The following is a 22,184-nucleotide window of genomic DNA, read 5'->3' as shown; positions in this document are numbered from 1 at the left end:
GAGTTATTTAATCCTGAGCTGTCTTTTGATGCCCATATTCAGACATCAGAATTTTTAAGAAGTGGTCTGTGGATTTTGTCATAGTGGGTGAATAAATCAATTATTACACCAGTAAAAAAAAAAAAAGTGTTTGTTTGCGTTGCTGGGGTATTTTGCATGCGTTTATTGAACAGCATTTACAATACGTGTCTTTTATGCTAGTGAGGTTATTCAAAATACTCTTATTATTATTGTACACTTAGGGGCAGCAGTGTGGAGTAGTGGTTAGGGCTCTGGACTCTTGACCAGAGGGTTGTGGGTTCAATCCCTGGTGGGTACACTGCTGCTGTACCCTTGAGCAAGGTACTTTACCTAGATTGCTCCAATAAAAACCCAACTGTGTAAATGGGTAATTGTATGTAAAAATAATGTGATATTGTAAGTCGCCCTGGATAAGGGCGTCTGCTAAGAAATAAATAATAATAATAATACACTTGCGCATTTTAACAACACTGATGATTTTATTTAGACAAACAACTGGGATTTTATTGTGCTAAGTATAGGTGGTTAAAGGGTTTAAGGTGCGATGTATTCTGTGTGAAATATTTTCGCTATTTTTTTAAATATATTAGTGAACAACCCTTTCATATGTTAAGGTATCTGAAAAACAATATCAGGGAGTTTCGCTGTTGACAAGAAGTGAAAAACACTCGTCCCTAGCTTTTGGAGTTCCCTACCACCTTCCCTACCACCTTTGGTCAGACAAGCAGAGTCTTTTTTAAAATTTTGTTTATAAACATTTCTGTTTGAAACATCATTTGAAGGTTGTGAATTGATTTTAAAGAACTGACTAACAACTTAAATGTTTCTTATTCATCTGGCAAAATGTGTTCAGTGCTTTGAGAGGGCCTGGTCTTGAAAGGCACTGTATAAGTGCAAAGTTGTTGTTGCTGTTGTTCTGAATCATATAAGAACAAACTGCAGTAATAGTAATACTCCAAATCATCAATAAAATGACATGTGTTGTTGTAATTTGCAAACAGGAAAGCAACAGGGAAAAGCATGTGGCTTTGTTTAGTAATTTTATTTGCATTGCAAATATTGCCAGGATCCAACCTCATGCAATAGCCTCTGATGATCACCATCTCATTTGTATACAGATAAATATCTGCGCTAGATGCAAAGGTATGTCACGCAAGGGGTTCTAAGAAAACGTGTGAATAATGATGAAAGCCAATGTAACTATCACAAAGAATTAGAAGTGTATTCATATAGCATTGGGACACAGGTCGGTAGTCTGTAATGAACAAATCCAAATGTGTACAGTACTTATCAAGCATGTATTCAAGTTCAAAGTTTGGCACAAATGAATGAAGAATTAATTGTGTCCCAATTACAGGATCTATGCAACCAGATACTCAATATAACAAGACGTGTCATAAAAAATGCTTGTGTGGTTTTTTAACTTTAGAATTGTACTGTATGTTCTATGCACGGGATGACGTATGTAAAGGAAAGAAATGTTGACAAATCCGTAAGTGTAATTTCTTATATGTTATTTTAAATACAAAGCTAACGAACAGTGATTGCCATTCCTTTTTTACGTTTTATTTTTCCTTTTACCATGGTATACCACAGTAAGCCTGGCCATGATAATACCCCACTCTCTTCCCATGTGGTCTTACACTAACACTCAATTAAACACAAAAGACCTGGATATCATTTTCAACTTCATCATCAAACACAGTTTTGCTTCCAGGTCCCAATCACGATTCTGAACAGGTAACCAATCTCACAGGTGGTGCAGTAGATTCATATTTTCTGCACGCATTATAGATTAGCCTGGCTTTGAGGTGTCTTTAAATGTATTGTATAACATTTGATGCTGTCTTTAAATCACTGGCACATAAGCCACATGTTTATGTAAAGAAAAAGTCTTAGGAAAAAGAAAGGCACGTTCAATAGAGCCTGCACACCACTGAAGGGCTCTCTAACACCACAGCGTATCAGTCATTTAATTCTATTTCCAATTGAATTCTGACTTTAAGGAATGTTTTATAAAGGACTTTTTAAAAGCACACTCTGATTAATTAAATCAAGTTTGCATTTACAGGTGTTTTGAGAGGGTTTATTAGTGTTTTCTCACTTGCCAATGCACAGTTTAACCTAAGGGAACGTTTATAAGCCGATAATGTATGATCAGTTTCACTAGTCACAGAACATCCTTGTTCCAGCTCTTCATAAATACTCTTTATACATGAGTAGACTGTTCAGGTAGTGTGTTACCCGTTACATGTGTCTAGATGCCTCATATGCTCATTATAACCCAGTCTTGAAATGGTTAATAGAGTTCTCCACCTGGTGCATGTATGTATCATGGGACATTCCGGGCTAAGACTTGTCAATTCCCACTCCTAGCAACGGCAGCACTGCGTTCAGTTTCACCTGAGATAATTGGTCTCTGAAGGGAAGGGAAATGTCAAGAAGCAGACCCTGGGCTATAAGGTGAGGTTAAGAGATGAAACTTAGCACCAATCTTTCCATCCACATTTACATGTAATTACTTACATTTATCACATCAATAACTGAGAAAACACTGGGCACTGATAAACAAACTCTTATTTAATATGATGTTATCTTTGTCAGAAATATGACGTTTTTTCTTACCTGCATGATAAAGAAGTGGTAAGGTTTGTCTTTTGACAGATTGATAGTGCAGCTGTTTGACTGATTGCAACATTGGAATATGTCCTGATGTAACACAACAAACTATGCATATCTTTCAGTGTTTTAATTATTTTGTGTAAAAACACCCACACCACGGATATCTTCAATGCTTTCTAAAGTGCATACAGGGTATCCTGTAAGTCAGACATGATAGGAATTGTTATTGTTGGGTGTGAAACGTCTTTAAGCAAAGTGGAACAAATTCAGATCATTTGTATGTGTGGTGCAGTTAGTCAACAGAGTGTGGCCGCCCACATCCTAATCGGCATATTATATGACAGTGTCACTGATTCATGACTTATGATTCATGTGCCATACCACTGTCAGTCAAGTTGAACCAAAGAACGCCACAGTATTTTTACAGTCTTAATACAAGTTTAATTTATTCCAAGATACCATTTCAAGAAAACGTAAGCCAAGATGTATGTTGTTTCTTACAGGTGAAATGACACTTCAGTTTGGTTGCCATGGGGAGTATGGCTTCTGTTACTGTGAAATGATAGGACCCCAAGCACATCATTTTCAAAAAACAAAAGACAGCAGGGGAGAGGGGATTGATTTTTTATTTATTTTTTTGCTGGTATTTATTAGTCAACAAATGAAAAAAAAAAAACGTACTATGGCTTATCTTGTATCATTTCAGTGCTATCCACCTATAAACTATCTGGCAGTGTTTTTGACTGCATAGGTAAGATATTGGTCAGATTTAGAGCTTGCAGTATTGAGACCATATCAAACAGCACAAGCTGTGCATAATGTATAGGTAGTTGAGAAGACAAAACCTTTTGCAGGTAAAACCTGTCATTGACGGCCCCCTCAATTCTGAATGAATGTGGTCTCCTATGACAGGTGGCACCTCTACACACAGCAGTTTAAATAAAAGCAATTAACTGAATCCCTTCTGAAGGCGACCGGCATGTAAAGCAGGTGGTCTCTGATTCCACTGTTAGGTCATGTTAGAAAAATCTGAATTTACAAAGCAAACAACTTTTACAAAGCTTTCACGTATCAGCCCCTTTGTGTCGTCTGATAACTCACTTTGGCTACAACTTATAAACATTTGCAACTTATAAGCAGTTATAAAGAATAGGAATTTAGTTATACGATTAGACGATTGTGTCAGCGAGACGTTACTGACATGTTTTAATAAAATGTTGGTCTCATTATAAAACTACATTTAGTTTTTTGTACTGCTGATTATGCTATTGCATAATCCCCCCATAGCAAATATTCTGGTACTAGAAAACAGATATTTTTTAAAATACAAATTCCTAGCTATAATTAAGGTTAACTGCAGAGTACAAAACATGCCACCTACAGTATTTGTGCAACAGTACCATTCCATCCACACCTTTCGCAAGTTTCTCAGTTACGTATTTCATTACTCACTGCCGTCAAACAAGTTCCTGCACAGTGTGAAAACTTAGTTTCAAAATGACCTTTATTTATACTGTACAACTCCCAATGTTGAACTTTAACAACCCCCTCCTTGGACAGTGCATGGTACACTCTTGGTTCAACAACTCTGTGACTGTATTCTCAAGAATGTTCATTTAGGAGATAGTGGCTTTCTCTTTCCATGCACTGGCTACCATGATTTTTGGGAGAAGATTACTAACAAAGGCATATTTGAGTAAATTGAAAATTGAACTTAAAATTTATATTTACTCTACCATACTAAAAAAATATAAACATACTAGAGTAAAACTAAATAAATGAATGTTGTACATTTTGACAAGTCTACTCGAAACGTTTATCTACTCTAAGACAAGGCTATCAAGCTGGCTTCCAAAAATGTGAGTGAGAAGAAAGTGAACTCCTACTTCAGTCAGATCATGTGCCACGTAACGCACTCCATCTCTCATCACGGCATTCTGTGTTTGATATTACAGAACACCAATGCTAACAACAGCCTGACCATCCCTGGAGCACACAGCATTATTATTGCATTCTTTAAACACAGAAACACAGAGCTGAAGCAGTGTGGGTGTCTGACTACTCAGCCTGAAAACATACTTAAAATGCAAGCTGTAATAAGTCCCTGCAGCTAAAAACTAAATTAGACAATTGCACCATCTCCACCCTAAAAACCTAGAAGCATACAGTGCAAATCCTGAGGATGGTTAGCTTTACTAAGATTGAACTCACTTTGTTTTCATAAATCATGCTTTATCTTATACCTTTAATCACAGGGCATTTGAGATGATCAGGTCATGCCAGGTCCAGTTACAATAACCCAGCAGTTTGTTAAAGCAAAGACATGAGCTCTCATATTCAATAGTTTCCCTTGGAAGAAACCCTAGGAATTTACCTCTTACCTCTTTTTTGGGGGTTGAACTTTTAAATACAACATCACAGATGCATATATTCTTAACTTAAATTCACACAATCTCAAAAAAAAGAACTAGAGGTATAAGTGAGTGGTGCACTTTGGGTAATTATTATTTTTTTGTTTGTTTTATGTTAGAACTGGCGTCTTTGAAAAGTATAAGCAAATTCACCTAGCACTGTGCTGAAGCATGGCATACTGTAGTTCAGGCATAAAACATATGAAAACTATGATTAAGAATAGCATCATGGTTGCTGTACTGGGTTAGTAATTGCTTATATAATCTGTTTGGTAAATTATTATTTTTTTTTAAGTTTCTCATGTGTATTTATGACAGGTTCCGCTATGTAATGCCTTAAACACAGAGCATTGTAACCCAAAAGATGAGGCATCAGGAAACATGTACAGTAGATTGGTTGCTGGTGCTGTATGCTCAGAAATTGCAAAAGGGTGCTGAAGTATTAGAATGAGTTTGTCGTAGTCTATTGTTCATCCATGCCTGTAAGTACCAGTACCTGTGACTTTGACATTTTTGTTATCACCATAATAAAAAAAAATGATGCGACGGCAGCCAGCTTTTGATTTTCATTTGGCATGCTCATGAACACTCCATTCTTCTGCCTGTGTTTGTATTACAAATATGAGAATAAAATACGAGAACACTACTTACTGTAGCCTACAAATGTGTCTGACCCGTGTGCTTTCAGTCAGACACAGTGGATTCAAACTTAAATGATAAAATACTTGCATTAAACTTCCTAGTTACTCACCTGTGGTGCAGTATTCTTAATCCCTACCCATTGTACAAACTAACACGCACACATGTACAGACACACACGTCCTTCCCCCATGACCTTCAGTTGACAATCGAGCACACCTGGGCTGGTTTTGCATGGAGTTGTGTGTTCAGCAACAACAGCATGACTTCAGAGTTTGTTTAGGAAATTAAGAAGAAAGTTGACCTGACGGTCATTATCTCTGTTAATGGAATCGCTGTATTATCTCCATGGGACCCTTTATATTATTATTCATGAAAGCAATTTCTTTATTTACCTAATATATAAAAGAATGACCTTTGTTGTATTAGATGCACAGTAATCCAGAGCCGGCCTTACACATTTCACAGCCCTAGGCAAAATATAAAAATGCTGCCCCATCCCCCCCACCCCACCCACACACACACACACACACACACACACACACACACACTCTCTCCATCGCACCTGGCAAGCTGTCACAATTACCATGAACTAACATTAATAGCATGAAAAAATCTCGCAAATGCTCCTGATACATTACTTTAGTTAGAATTTCTATAACATGCTACTTTTTGGGGGGGGGGAATCGCTTTTATATTTTTGATCATCTTGTTGTCACACTGGGTAGAGTCATGTTCATGCTTGTCAATCTTCTCTTCATTTTGTCTGTCAATGATGCTGTCTACCACATTAGACTGACATGTATCCCATGTGTCATACTTAACATATTAAGAGATCCTTTTTGGCGTGATATAAGAGCTTCTTTTTGGCTTTTCTTTTCAGCCCCTGATAGCCGTCATCTTCCATCGGTCATGGTTCGTAATGATAATAATGAGCTGATCTAAGTTATTAGAATATACTGTAACTGCTGAACAGCCAACAAATCTAGTTGAATCTAGTTTCTGTTAACTCAAAGGAGGGGTTTTAAGAAGTCATTATGTGCACACAGCATATATTAAAAAAACTGAAACGCTGCACAAAAATACACACACGTATGTTTCGAAACACCTTTATTTTACAGCTAACATATTAAAAACAGACAACAGAGAACAAAGCAAGCTGGTGGTGCTAGTTGATTCTCTTAAACGACTAAAACAGCCTGAAGAGTTGTCTTTCATTTTGCAGCCATAGGTGTTCGCCTACTTCGTCTACCGCTAACGCTGGGCCTGCAGCAATCACAATGGGGTGCAATTGAAAAGTATTGTTTTATAGTTTTTTTTTTTTTAGGACTAATATTGAAAAAATGCCCTCCCCTCTTAAAAAGAAAAAAAAAATCTATAGCACTGTACTCTTGTGTTTTACATTTCTTTGATTAATGACTTTCAGTATACAATAGTTCACAAACCAATTCATTGTCCTAATTTTTAATCCTGAGGTCATGGTACTGTATCAGATAACCAGAGCGTATTACAGCACAGTGCTTTGCTATTGTCAGGACAACTGTGTGTGCAAATCCATTGTGTTGCCATTGCTGTAAATGCTGTGCTTTACCAATGGTTCTGCTTGGGTTTCTTTAGTGTAATACACCAGCATTACTTTTTAATGAAAGGGTCCTCTGTATTGTTCAGCGTCTTGGGACGCTGTACCCACAGCGGGAGGTGCTGACAGCTAGCTCTACAAACAGTCATCATTAGAGAGGGCAAGGTGTTTATGTTTGTTAAGCTGTTGCTATGCTGAGATAAAGTGGGCCACATACAGTAGAAACAATGACTCTTTAAAACAAAAGTCATTTTTTAAGCACCCATACAGGGTACTAGTATAACAGGGTACTAGTACTTTAAATTAACCTAATTAATATACTAATACAAACTATACAATATCCTAGTACTAAACGTCCAGTCACATTGGCTACAGTAAGCCAGTGCTAGGTTTGCTGCACTTTTTTTGGTAACTATTAAACATTAACTTTAGGTGCTAATTCTTTCCTTAGTAAATCTGGCTCATTGTCCAGTGAATAACTTGCTGAAAATATTAACTTCTATTAATTTGAAATTGGCATTCACCTGCTGATTGCAGTTTAAATGTTTAGGTTGAATTCTAACGAATCCGGCTTGTTATGTGTATATGTGATCCCCTTGTTGCCAAGCCAAACCTCTCTGTGAAGGTATTATTTACAGTATAACAAACAGCCTCAGGGTTAACTGATTTGAGCATGCTATTCAACAGAAACAATTACACTGCAATGCTCCACCTTGGTAAAAATGGGAAAAAAAAAAAACTGATTTAAAGTTGAATATGATTGATTTCTTAAATTTGAAATGACAATTATTATTGCTACCCTTTGTTATTCACAAACACCCCAGCCCTTTCAAAACATTTAGTACATTTACAAAGTAATATTACAGTTTTCAGGGTTACACGTCTTTTTACAATACATGCTAGATATCTGTGATTCACCACACGTGTCTGGCCTTGACTACACTTTGCTATGCATTTGCCATACTTGGGGCAGTCCCATTGAAGAACACTAGCCAAAAGGTTTGTCAACTTTTGAGTGAGTTTCTTATAAGTTTTACCTTTGAATTCCCATTGAGCATTTTGAAGTTATGGATCAACCACTGAAAAAATGAGTCTTTAAAGTCTGACAGAGAAGCCATTATTATTGCCAACCGTGACATTGCATTTTGTAATGTGGTCAACTGGGATACTGTAAGCACCCAAACAGCAATCACATCCACATTTTATCATTAGAGAATTGAGTTGCAATCCAACAAGTGTCCTACAGGTGAAGGCTTTTAATGCAGTAATGATGCTTTTTATCTATAAGCATCCCAGCTCCACATACTTTTTCCTGAGATAATCTGAACAGGAATCTAACTTTATATCCGGGAAAGCATGGCTGTTCAGTCTGACATAAATCTTAAGAAATCGTTACCATAGCGTTTGCCCCTTAAATGAACCTCAGTTATCAACTGTGATATCACTTGTTCCTGTTGGGTGGATCACACTGGCATTGGCTTCATTTTGCAGCTTTACATTAAAAAAAAAAACACTTAAAAAAAAAAAAGTCATTTCCTCGAAGTGATCTGACTTATAAGGAATGAGATGATTTCTCTGGCCAACACCGAATGAGAGAGCACCCTCTCTTATCTTTTACAGCACACATGCCCACAGTTCACTTCCTTCTAAAAGAAACTTCTTTAAAATGTACACCATTCCGACGTTCCATGCACTTATGTGTGGAAATGCACATAATGCATAAAACAATACCACACAGACAGCATGTTCCAATGTTGCTCTTCAACTTCAATAACTGTCTACATCATTCTTGAATTCTGTTCTGGCTTAAACATCAGATTTTAAAAAGCTGCTATCTTCTGTAAAGAAAGACAGCTTACAACTCTGTGTCTTTATCCACTTTAACCCATCCACAGTTCAGGAGTGTCCTCAATTTAAACAGACATTGTACATTTTCAGGCACTGTTAAAACGGAAGGCACTGCAGCATTAATACCAGCATTTTGACCATTTTATAACCTTCATCCCCGAGTCAATTTAGAATGGAGTGAACCATAAAAAAAGTAAATTAAAAAAACCTTTGTGAGGGCTGAAAATCATAGGAAGTGACAAACCATAGGATACAGGGGGAACAACTGTCTGAAAGTCACTGACAACAAAGGCCCACAGACAGAAGCTTAAACAAACCATTTGATGTCATGTTTGCTTAGACACAGACGTTTTCATTAGCCTATACTTACTGTATGTATAGGGGCAGCTAAAGCTAAGCTATTATGTATGATTTTAGGCAGTGAGATCATGGCCTAAACAACACAACAATGAGAAGAAGGTGTTGGATTGGTAGAAGAGAGACACGAAGTTCAGAAAGAGTCATTATGATGCGACTGATCTCACTTCCACAAGCTGGGTATTGAAGTCATTCGGTGACCTAAATGTACATTGATTTTGTGTTTTTATTCTCCAAGTAATCACTTATATAAGAAGCAAAAATTTATTCCAAATGGATCTGGATTTGCATTGACTCTTTACAGTAATTCCGCTACTTTAAATCCAAGAACATTTCTGGTAGCCTGTATCCCCTTCCTAATTGAACCAGAATGGCAGCATAAACTGCATACCCTATTATTGATTACATGTGGGGATTTCAGCAGCGCATCACTGCACTTCCCAGCATGATCTCTATAGTGAATTTTCCAATCCAGCAAGAATCAATCTCAAGTGGTTCATCGAGTAGGACGATTACAAGCACTACACCTCTCGAGACATTATAGACACTCGCACATCTTGGTTTCTTTGATATCGCTTTGATAACCCCTTCTTTAACTGAAAGGTTTCATGAAATGGCATTGGAACATTTTCTTTTTATTCAGAGTAAGGTTATTATTTCATGCCATTACTGTATGTATGCAGCTTTTTTAAATAGTGTTTATGGCACCACATATAAAGTAAAACCTGGTACATGTTAGGGCATGCAGTCACCACCTGTCTCCCTTTATGGATTTGTCTAATGCCCAGACAGAAAGAAGAGTGTGCTCAGATCCCCTGGGAGACCTGTCAGCACAATGAACCGCATGTCTATTCAAGGAGGTTCTACAGCTGTGGCCAAATGTTCTGCATTGCCTAGAATTTTAGGATTGAGATATAATTAAAAAAAATTAAAATAAAAAAAAAATATATATATTATATATATGAACAGAATAAACTACAATCTTTAATTGCAAAACTCTACCGGAAGCTATAATTGTAGTACAGTATTTCAAGTTAGATTTTTGAAATGTCAAATATTTATATTTTTTCAAGTTTTTCATTATATGAGAAACTGAAAAGCAGTATGTAATTCAATATGTTAACGTAATATTATTCAGCAGGTTTCATAAGAACATAAGAACATAAGAACATAAGAAAGTTTACAAACGAGAGGAGGCCATTCAGCCCATCTTGCTCGTTTGGTTGTTAGTAGCTTATTGATCCCAGAATCTCATCAAGCAGCTTCTTGAAGGATCCCAGGGTGTCAGCTTCAACAACATTACTGGGGAGTTGGTTCCAGACCCTCACAATTCTCTGTGTACAAAAGTGCCTCCTATTTTCTGTTCTGAATGCCCCTTTATCTAATCTCCATTTGTGACCCCTGGTCCTTGTTTCTTTTTTCAGGTCAAAAAAGTTCCCTGGGTCGACATTGTCTAAACTTTTTAGGATTTTGAATGTTTGAATCAGATCGGCGCGTAGTCTTTGTTCAAGACTGAATAGATTATTTTAGCCTGTCTGCATACGACAGCTTCATAAAGTTCATTCAACTTTATGAAGCAAAATTAGTTTGGGCCATAGCAGTACACTCAGATCATGTGAACATAATGTGAACAGTTTCAACCAGGTTTCTAAATGTATTTAGATACATTTAGATATTTAATTCCCCTTCCACTGAGTCAGCACACAGTACATATTAGTATTCTTCCCACTTAGCCCTTTGTTATCAAGCTTGAGTTCAGGGCAGTTAACTGGTGATCAACTCAGTGCCAAAAACATGTGCTTTGTCACTTTGATTTGGGCCAGTTTCAAATACTTATTTACCTGTGTTAATACATTGCCTGCTTTCATACCTATCTTCAAGTCATATTGTTTGGTTGCAATATTTGAAACGTTAGGGTGGGGTCAGACGTCACACCTAATTTCTTCAATTATACAAACACATTAGAAAGTCCCTTACAGTCCCTAGAAAAGAAGATGTTAATGAAAACCTCGGGAGGAATAGGTGCGATGCGGAGATTAGGATTTTAACGAACACCAAATCTAGTCAAGCTCGGGTGAGCTGGTGGGAAAGATCTATCGAAACTATTTGAAACAGTAACTGTGGAACTATCCACTTGTTCCAATAAATTAGAGCTGAACAGTTTATCAATAAACTATTGACAGTTTAAAAATTCTAAACACATGATTAATACATTATAGGGCATAACATTGTATAATTAGTTAACAATTATATGACAAATATTGTCCTATTAACCCGGCTTTCCTTATTGGTACGCATGCGTAATACAAGTCTATAGTGGACTGACAATACCTGGGAAGCCTGGAAGTACTAGGTAAGATTCACTTTTATTTCCTCATAATGAAACAGGAAAAATAATCTCAATCTAAAACCTGATGGTGACCTGTACAGTACTGAAATGGACAACGTTTTTAGCAAGTTTTGCCAGTAACATAGAATTTGAATAGGGAAAGCCTGCAATACGAGCTCAATGACTGTGTGGGGTATTCATTCCATGCATCATAAATACTTGGTTATCCAGAAAAACTTGTTTAACGTCGCCATCAGAACCCAGAATCTGTTTGACGGAAAATGTTCTTGCACAAAAGTACACAAGGAGAGCTGGAGAGTTAACCATTTAATTATTGGCCACAACCAGTCAGCAAACCACAGCTGTAATTATAATGTCTTAAACTGTAGTTATCTAACTGCTGTAAATGTCTCTTTTTTTTCAAAGAGGAAGCCTTTTTCGATCTATTAGAAAAAACACATTAGGTTGCTTTTGCACCAAGTACTATGTTATTACAGCTATGCTATGAAACCATAATAGTAATAAAACAAAACAGTTTTAGTGCAAATATTGCCCGAGCAATAAATGTATATACACTTAATGTTTAAACATTCATGAAATTAAAACATAATCTAACACCCCTAGTCCATTTCCGTATCTGTAGATCAACGCTATGTAATAATAAAACAACTCTTCGATTAATAAGGTGAGTTTAAACCTTTTGATAGGAAAATACAGACAAGAAAGATTAAACTGAAGACATTCAAATGACACCCCATCTCCTGTGAACAGGAAATAAAGCGTATTCTAAAAAGGAAACTGGATCTCCCTGTAATTAGAAATGGGTAGGTTCAGTCTGGATAATGACAGTACCTGCTACCTTTCAACTCAGCACAGCCGAGATTCAAACAGGTCCCAGCCATCCCAGGGTTCAATGAATAATCTGTTTCCAAGACCTGCAGTGATAAACCACTAATACTGATATACAGCTTACAGACCCCAGCTTCATGTTAAACTCTAGCGATGTACACATACAGCATATCCCCACTTGCTGGCCTAAGATTTTTAAGAGTAAACAATTAATCATTGTTTTCCTTTCCTTTATCTTTTATGATGTTTAATTCCTCAGATATGGTGTTTTTTCGGTAAGTGTGTTAAGGTTTAGAAGCTGCTTTTCATTTCTGGTTGCCTGCCATAGAAATGTGTAACGAAGGCAGTGCCTTCTAGTGATATGCCACTTTGAATGAAGTTTCACATACACAGCTAAGCACGATATGGACACTTTGGCTGATCTAGCCTTCATTACAAATGTCTATGGCAGGCAACTAGAACTGACATAACATAAAATAATATGAAGCTACTTCCTCGAAGTTTTTGTAAAGAACTGTTTGAAACACTGAACTACCAAAGATTTGTTTCTATAGAAGATCCGTAGTTCATCTGGGATTAATAAAATACAATACCAAATTTAAAGAATTTCTGATTCTAATTCTTTAACGTAGTTGATGTTTCTGTCCACAATGATGCACTACAGAAGCTTAACTTAATTAAGTCAAATCAATAAATACCTCATTAAGTTTGAACTTCTATTGAATGAAAAAGGATGCTGTCCCAACCTGTAAAACATGATTTTTGAATTGCGAAACCGAGATACGTTTACTATGTTTAAGATAGGTTATGCTAAATTATAATGATTCTACAGAACCATTACCTAAGATAAGTCATCATGATGAGTCATGAATTACAAGACATTCTCGTCCATCGTGTGCTACTCTATACAGAAACTTGTTGAGCAATTCTACATATTTCTTAGGCACGTTTACACTTGCTGAAATAAAATTGTCATTAGCCTCCCCCATGCCTCATGTCTTGCTAAGGTCATAAGGGATTTGAGTTAAGTGGTCTCAACCTAGACCCCTGATCGTAAAACCACATAGATTCCCCTCCCTATTTGAGAGAACCCCAAAACAGAATGACAGGGTGTGTCACAATCAGGACAGAACAGACTGAGGGTTGATGATTATAGCAGGGGGCCTATAGGGATAGCTGCATTGACCCTTGCTGGGCCATGGGTTTCAATGATGAGTTGACCTTTGGGGGTTCCAAATTGCCCAAGAAAATGTAGTCTCAATACTTTTCACAGTAGGTATTGATGTTTTGAGTTTGAGTTCTGAGGTATTGGTAGTTTTATGCATTGTTTTATTTCTATCTTTTTGCTTCATTTAAAATAGGGCAAAGTGTGTAACATTCTTCAAAATATCACTTTAATATTCAGCTTTTAAAGACATCCTTACGGATTTGGCTCGCATGAGCATCTCCTCACAGATGCTGTAAGGTTTGTTGTCATCCTAGCTGCTACTGTTTTGTATGCAGAGTGTACCTTCTCACATTTTATATAGTGAGACAGAAAACAACAGCGAAGTCAAATGTAAATAACAACATTTGAGGACGAAAATGGTTGTCCCTACATAAATTAACAGCATTGGCTCTGTATCACAAAAAAATAATGTGAGATAATATTAATATTCTTTTTAAGTGTTAGGCTGTTGTGCACATTTTAAACAACAGACTAGAACATATGCCTGATTACACTATGTAACACAATTTTTGTTCCTGGGTAGTAAGTGTTATTTCCTAATTGCTTATGCCTCAAAAGTATAGAAAATGGCTATTATTCCCCACAAACTGCTTTTGTGACCAGGACAGTGATATTTTGAAATTTACCTATTTCCAATGAGAAAACGGGCGAATTTGTGTCTTTTCGTTCACATAAAGTCAGAAAAAAACAACATATGAATCCAAATTAACATGTATTTATACTAAAGTAATACAAAAATGACTACAAAAGATTTAGAAGTGAGTAGTTTTTCAAGATTTACGATTATACTGTAAATCACTTTCACGAATCAGCCCCCAAATGTAATCTCCCATCATGTTCTCGTTATACTGTCCTTGGTAGCGGCGTTCAAAGTCCAGTATATCCTGGTGGAAGCGCTCGCCTTGATCCTCCGAGTACGCTCCCATGTTCTCCTTGAATTTATCAAGATGAGCATCAAGGATATGGACTTTGAGGGACATCCTACAGCCCATTGTGCCGTAGTTCTTCACCAGATTCTCAACCAGCTCCACATAGTTTTCGGCCTTGTGATTGCCCAGGAAGCCCCGAACCACTGCGACAAAGCTGTTCCAAGCCGCTTTCTCCTTACTAGTGAGCTTCTTGGGGAATTCATTGCACTCCAGGATCTTCTTTATCTGTGGTCCGACGAAGACACCGGCTTTGACCTTTGCCTCAGACCGCTTAGGGAAGAAGTCTTGAAGGTACTTGAAGGCTGCCGACTCCTTATCTAGAGCTCTGACAAATTGTTTCATAAGGCCCAATTTGATGTGCAGTGGTGGCATCAGCACCTTCCGGGGGTCCACCAGTGGCTCTCACTTGACGTTGTTCCTCCCCACAGAGAACTTGGTCCGCTGTGGCCAGTCCTGCCTGTGGTAGTGCGCCTTGGTGTCCCTGCTGTCCCAAAGGCAAAGATAGCAGGGAAACTTGGTAAAACTGCCTTGGAGACCCATCAGGAATGCCACCATTTTTAAGTCTCCTATGACCTTGATGCCATCTCAGAAAAATGCAGATATGTATCCACTTAGGCAGCTGGAACTAAACTGAACTGGTGGGCTTAAGGCCCCTGTATTTATACTACTATTTATATTACTGGAAAGTTCTAGAAAGTTCTAGAAGTTACTCCAAGTTTAGTCAGCACTGAATCTATCTGGAATGTTCTGGAAAATAGGTAAATTTCAAAATATCACTGTCCTGGTCACAAAAGCAAAGTTTGTAGGGAATAATAGCCATTTTCTATACTTTTGAGGCATAAGCAATTAGGAAATAACACTTACTACCCAGGAACCAAAAAAAAAAAAAAATGTTACACAGTGTTATTAAACTTTATTTTATTCATAAAAACAATATAAAAAAATAACAAGTTTTTATTTTATTTTTATTGGCCCAACAGTAATGAAATCCAAAGCCTTCCCATTTTTTTCAGGAACTTCTTGTTTAGGATCCTGCTAGGATGTGCTAAATACACTACACTGTGTACGTTAGCATCTGTTAGCAAAAACATGTCAGAAAAAAGAATACTAGATAATGTATGGGGCCATGTGATAGAGAGAGAAAGAATACAAGCTGTAAATCTCCCTCCTGACCAGAAAGGGCGCTGTGTAAGGTTGGTGGTATGCTTCCCCCTAGAGAGGTCAACTCGACGGTAGGCAGAAACCGGAGGTCGGCCATCTTGGCAGAACGACGCCCTTGCGATCAGCTACGGGCAGCCAGCGATTGGAGAAACCCTGGCGCCGGGCTGATTGCAGGGAGGAGTTGGGTAGTACAAAGTGGACGCAGCTACGTAAGTACAGCCCCTTGCGGTGAACGTGTAACACATGACCGGAGCTAATATTTATGAATGGTATTTATGAATTCCACAGATTTTGAAGAGCACAATTTCGGATGGATTAGGATTGTGATGCCGTGTTGCCCCCACCGATACCATCATTGGTAGAGGGGTGGTTCTTTTGTTTTGCATTTAAAATAAACATGGATGTTATATTGGGAGATAACTACTGTCTGGACAATCACTTTGTACACCGCACCCCTCGTATCGTGATCACAGACCAGTAAAGTTAAAGCTAATAAATAGTGGCATAACAACAATCTTCTTTGATGCTTACAAATACTATATAAATAAAAATATATATATTATAAAATCATCCGACTACTGTCTATAAGTCTGCCACACAATGCCAGTTAAAGTAACATTTACATGAATAGCTGGTCAAGCTATCACAGTATTTTCAGCTCCATGACTCTGTATAGAGCAGATAAAAGTATAGGTTATCTACTATGGCTGTTATGGGTTTAGAAACTTGAACAGGAAAGCCTGGTGCAATTGTGTGTTTTACTGCTTTGGAAATAAACCGTACAGCCATTACGTTTTGAACAGGTGCACTGCATGTTCATTAAACACTTTATTTGTATATGTGTTATTGATACAGCCTGGCCCCACCCAATCACTGTCTGCCACCAGTGCTCTCATCAGATAAAACAAGCTTACCCCATTGGCTTAATATTAAACTGATGGAACAATAAATAAATAGCTGCTTTAAAATTATTGTACAACCCCGGGTTTAATACACTACACAGTTACTGTGCTGTTGTTAAATGCTGGCTTCTAAATTGTTAGTAGGGTGTGCCCTCTGCAGAGATGTATATACTTGCATTACTGAACATCACACATGTGATTAGGCTCTACGGTTAAATATAATTCAAACTTATGATATATGATGCAAAGAGGTTATATATTTACTTGCTACAGTGGAGCTAGTTAAATTCCTATAGAGACAGATCATATCAAATCAAAATACTGTACTGCAATACTGCATAAGATACTGGCACTAAACAGTTGAATGGTTTAGTATTACTACCATCAAGCTTCTTTTAAAAGCAGTAGTGAAAAGGTTTGTTGATTTACAACTATGGTATACTTTGATCATTATTTATTTTGTCACCAAGTTTCTTGTGTTACTTGGGCCTACATTTTGACGACCAAAACCTTTGATTTTAGAGACGAAAAATTGGAAATAAACACCTTTAGATGTTGTCTACAATACTGTAGCCAACCAAAAAGACCATTCTGTCTCATTCGTCACAGAATACAGTATGCAATAGACAAACAGTTGAGGTTTACACTTTTCTTAACGTTTTAGGGAAACGATCGGAAATACCCAAACAGAGCTGTATACTGAAAGTTTAAAATTATAAGAAGAACATTCAAGCTTAATAATCTAAGATGTGCCACTCACTCTGTTTAGCCATTCTATTTCAAGTTGAGCCCAATGACAGACATTCCTAAAAAAGAATATGTACTCTCCCATGCAATGTAAACTCCTTTCATGACCAGGTCTGCACATGTATTTATAGGTGAGAGAAAGCATAGCATTGTGAGAATGAGAATGTGTAGAATTCCTTCAAGCCTATAGTAGATGCAATCTTCATTTAAACTATAGTGGTGCTGCTACTTCTTTCTATTTTGATACAAGTGCCAAGGCACATTTTCATAGAGGAATATAACAACTCTTACAATATTAAACTACCAAGAATCAACTCAAGATGCAGGAACAAACAGTTCAATTATTACACCAATGATTGTGTTCCTCTCTGATCATTTTGCCTTTGCACTTGACTCAAACTAGGCCTGTATTTCTCTTTCTAAAGATGCCATTTAGTTCTCTATTAGTTTCATTCTCCAGAGTGTCCTACCTCTTGGGTTTCCTCCCACAGATAAGAGGTCAAGCGGACTTGACAGCCTCTCTTTCCCCCCAGCGATCACAGCAATCCATCAAAGAACAGCATGGCTGAGTTTTCCAACGCATTGCCTCAATTCCAAGAAACAAAACAAAAAAATACAAGCCTACCTTAAAACTCACACAAAGCTTTTGCAACAAAGTCCTACCGCACAATATGCACATTCCACGAGCCCTCGCTAATCTATAATATTTCAGTCAACTATTTCACCTATCAGGCTTCAGGGTCTCCTACAGCACCTATTAAAAAAAGTAAAATGAAATGAGAGCCTAATACTACTCGAAAGATGGGAGAAGCCCTGATCCCTCGTGAAGGAATGTACTCCCGTTATCTCTATTGGTTATGCAAGAGTCGTCTGGTGGAAACCTTTGCCTGGTACAGTACTGGGCCTCTTACATAGATGGGGAGAGGAATTCTACATTCAATCATTTCTAATTGTTCAGCCAAAAGAGAAAAGCGTACACTAATCGTCCTAGCGAAAGAATGATTCCGTTCTGGTAACTCAGTTTATCTCAAGCTTCCTGCTGGAAATTTCAACACTGAAATTGTTATGTTTTCTTATGACCATTATTTATTTATGATAATTTACTTTAAGAACTTGGTGTCACTTTTGAAACAACCTAAATGTAGTGTGATGCATGGTATTGGGATTAATATAAACACCCATACCCTTGTGATAGATGAAGCAGATATCTATTCAAATATGAAACATTTTATTTATAAAGGGTATTCAAATAATGTACTACTACTTCTAGCAATCATCAAGTTTTTATTTATAAAAAAAATACCAAAATACTTAATGCAACACAAAATACAATTGAATTAAAGGTATTCTTTAAGTTGTTTTACACTTAAGTAGTTCATTTGTGAACTGGTGGTTCTCTAATTAGTGCATGTTAAATGATTTAGTAGTTTGAGTTTTGATCAACAGTGTGGGACCATAAATATAGTTTGATAATATGGATGTATGTTGATAAATATTTTTTTTTATAGTATTAGTGCTACCATCAATATCAACAAATCAATAACACACAAAAACACATCGTTTCTAGCTAAAATAACAGTGTGTAGTCTATTTGTTAGATATTTATATGGAAGATTTGCTGTATATTTATATGTAAGATTGTCACCTGTTACCCTTCCATCCACAGAAAAATGTAAATGAATTGTGTGTGTTTGCAAAGGTAGATTTTACTCTTAAAACAAATCCCCCTTCAAACAAGTGCAAATATGCTTTGCCAGATGTAGTTTTATACCCTACTGGCAAGGGATTCTCTTCCCAGTTTCAGTTGCAATTTGCATAACATGGAAATGTTTAAAGTTGCCCTGTGGGAAGAACAAAAGCAAACTACTGTGCCCCCCCCCCATGTGCACTGGATGCAAGCCCGAAAACTTCGATAACAAACAGTACTGTAGCTTGAGATTGCATTAAAGATTTCCCAAGGCTTCAGTCTGGTTAGCAGTGGAAAAAAAAAAACACTTGATAAGACATGGCCCTGTTGCTGTTTGCCTGGTTTTGCCTTGTCTATGGAATAAACACACAGGTGGCAGCGAGGGTATCATCGGCCCCAGATCAAATAAAAAACACAGTGGAAATCAGCTGCAAACATGGACTGGGCACCACACTCACTAATCACAGCTCTGTAGAGATATTCATGTGTTTAGATATTTATTGATGTGTATCTGCAAGGGAAATACAAAAGTGCTGTCATTTATTTAACGTTATTCTGTAAAGAGCTATTCAAAAGTTCGTGTCATGGCATGGCTTCGTTTTAAACTTGCCATGCAAGAGTTGTTTTTCTTATAAATATTAATAGGAGAAAATAATATTTTGTTTGCACCCCGATACGATTCCTTTTCTTAAATATGCTTTTAATAGCAGTGTTTCTTTCATCTAATGCAGGAGTTTTGAATAGACTTTATATAATATTTATATAAAGATGTCTCAGGATTGGCTAAACATAGGTTCCAGCAGCTGTTAGTCCTTTCAAAGCATATACATTTTTGCCACATTTGGTTAGTAATACCTCTACGGCAAGCCAAACTATCATTTAAAGATATCTCAAATTGCATTTTAATATATCTTGAAATACTTAGATATCTGTAAATAATTTGCAGATATCTTTAAATGAAATTGAGATATCTGTAAATAAACCATTTTGAAGATATCGTAATTTAATTTTCAGATATCTAAAAATAAAAGAGATGTCTCAAATTGATTTATAGATATCTTTAAATAATGGATATATCCTGTTCATTTAGAGATATCTTTAAATGATTCAAAGATATCTGAAAATGCATTTTAGATATTGCATTTAAAGCTCCATTTAAAGAGATGTGGAAATCATTTTCAGATATCTCTAAATGATTTAGAGATCTATCTAAATCATTTAAAAGATATCTAAAATACATTTAGAGATATCTATAAATGTATATAAGATATCTCTAAACGATCATTGGGCTTGCCATAGACCTCCCTTTATCAGCACAGCTGCTCATCCTGAAGCATCACTGTGGTGATTACAAGGAGATGGTCAGCCTCTTTATAGTGTGGGGAGAAACAAAAAAGAATGCCTGGAAATGGGCAAGAAAAACACTTCATTCAAACCTTCCCTAACTATTCAGGTTTTTTGTTTGTTGCTTTTAAAAGCATCATAGCTGGTTAAATAATCCCTTTTAATGGAGGACACAAACCATATTTGTATTAGAAAATCGACTTTATGAGCGCATACAATACATTGCTGTTAACAAATAGAGGGTAGTTTAGGAGTGTGTTTGCCTAGCTGCTGCACATTACCATCAATCCATTTTTAAATAAAAAAGAGACCGCGACATGCCTACCAAAATATTAGAGGGGAATAATATCTCATTTTTGTTTTGTGAGGGTAAACATATTGTAGTAATACGAGGTTCTTCCCCACATATACAGTACACAATAACACACTCACTCATCTGGTACCACTCTCCTACTGTTAAGGTCAACATGGAGAGTACTGAATTAACACTGAATTGATCTATACTGTAATAATTTAACACATCGCATTGTATCATTTACTCTGATTCTTGCAAATAAAACAATAAAATGTACCTTGCATAAGGGAAAGTGTTTCATGTATGAGTTAATCATGACACAGCAACCACATGTGATCTATTCCAAGTCGTGTCTATGCTAAAGAAAAGCAGTGTAATTCATGCCCCTACATGGCGAAAACGTGTCTGAAGGTAGTAAAAAATATCCCCTTTTTTCCCAAAAAACACTGGCCTGTTTCCCAACAGAAAATGATGAATTGACGTAAGTTATTGATGTACAATGAAATCATTATCCCTCAACGTTCCCTCTTTTTTAGGGTCTGAATCTGAAAGATGTTCACATGGAGTTAACACGAGTTTATCATATTCATAATACCGGCACTTTACTAAAGCAAGCACTCATTTACTTACTCAAATATATTTACATGGGCTCAGGTGAGCTCACACCATTCAGAAAGCAGGGAATGTTTGTTAGACAGTGGGATTGATCCTCAAAATATGCAAATGTTCTGATTTATGAACTTCCAGACATTGAGTCTAAAGGCAAAGACAAAAAATGAACAGGAAAAGATGACAATCACTCATTTATGTCTTTCCCTTTTGCATCGGATGCTTAATTATTGGTGTGTCAGTTATCTAGCTGGTTTTCTAGCAGAGACGGCTATTTGTGGTTAATAATGTCTGCTGTATCTCTGAGGGTACACCATCCAACAGCGATATAAATAAAGAAAGAAAAGAAATTCGAGGTATTTCACATTACCGCAGTAGCACCTCATACTTCACGTACAGTATGACCTGGTTTCCTCTTTTATGAGATGCAAGATAACACTCCTACAGATATTTGAATGATGCATTGAATTCCTGACATTCAAACAAAACAAAACAAAATGGAAAGTGCTCTTCCATATATTCAGCTAGTTTACTGTAGATCACTCCAAATTCATACAGAGAATTTTTTTTGTGGGCTTACGAAAAATATATTACACAGTACATTATGTAATTCTCAGGATAGTTCAA

The 22,184-nt window shown here is 36.8% G+C and overlaps 1 protein-coding gene across 4 annotated transcripts in view; it reads right to left on the bottom strand.

The window, feature by feature from the left end:
* LOC117431983 (protein polyglycylase TTLL10-like) overlaps window positions 1-22,184 on the bottom strand; it is a 90,476-nt gene that overhangs the window by 60,784 nt on the left and 7,508 nt on the right. The window contains exon 1 of one of the 4 annotated variants that reach the window (XM_059002307.1): window positions 18,093-18,370. The exons of the other annotated variants lie outside the window; for them this stretch is intronic. The gene's annotated coding sequence lies outside the window, so the exon portion shown is untranslated. Of the gene's footprint in view, window positions 1-18,092; window positions 18,371-22,184 lie in introns of those variants that run through there. 4 annotated transcript variants of the gene reach the window in all.

The sequence above is a fragment of the Acipenser ruthenus genome, chromosome 27, assembly GCF_902713425.1.
Source record: "Acipenser ruthenus chromosome 27, fAciRut3.2 maternal haplotype, whole genome shotgun sequence".
Classification (NCBI taxonomy): domain Eukaryota; kingdom Metazoa; phylum Chordata; class Actinopteri; order Acipenseriformes; family Acipenseridae; genus Acipenser; species Acipenser ruthenus.
The sequence above is the reverse complement of the archived record's forward strand: the minus strand, read 5'-3'. Positions and strand labels throughout refer to the sequence as shown.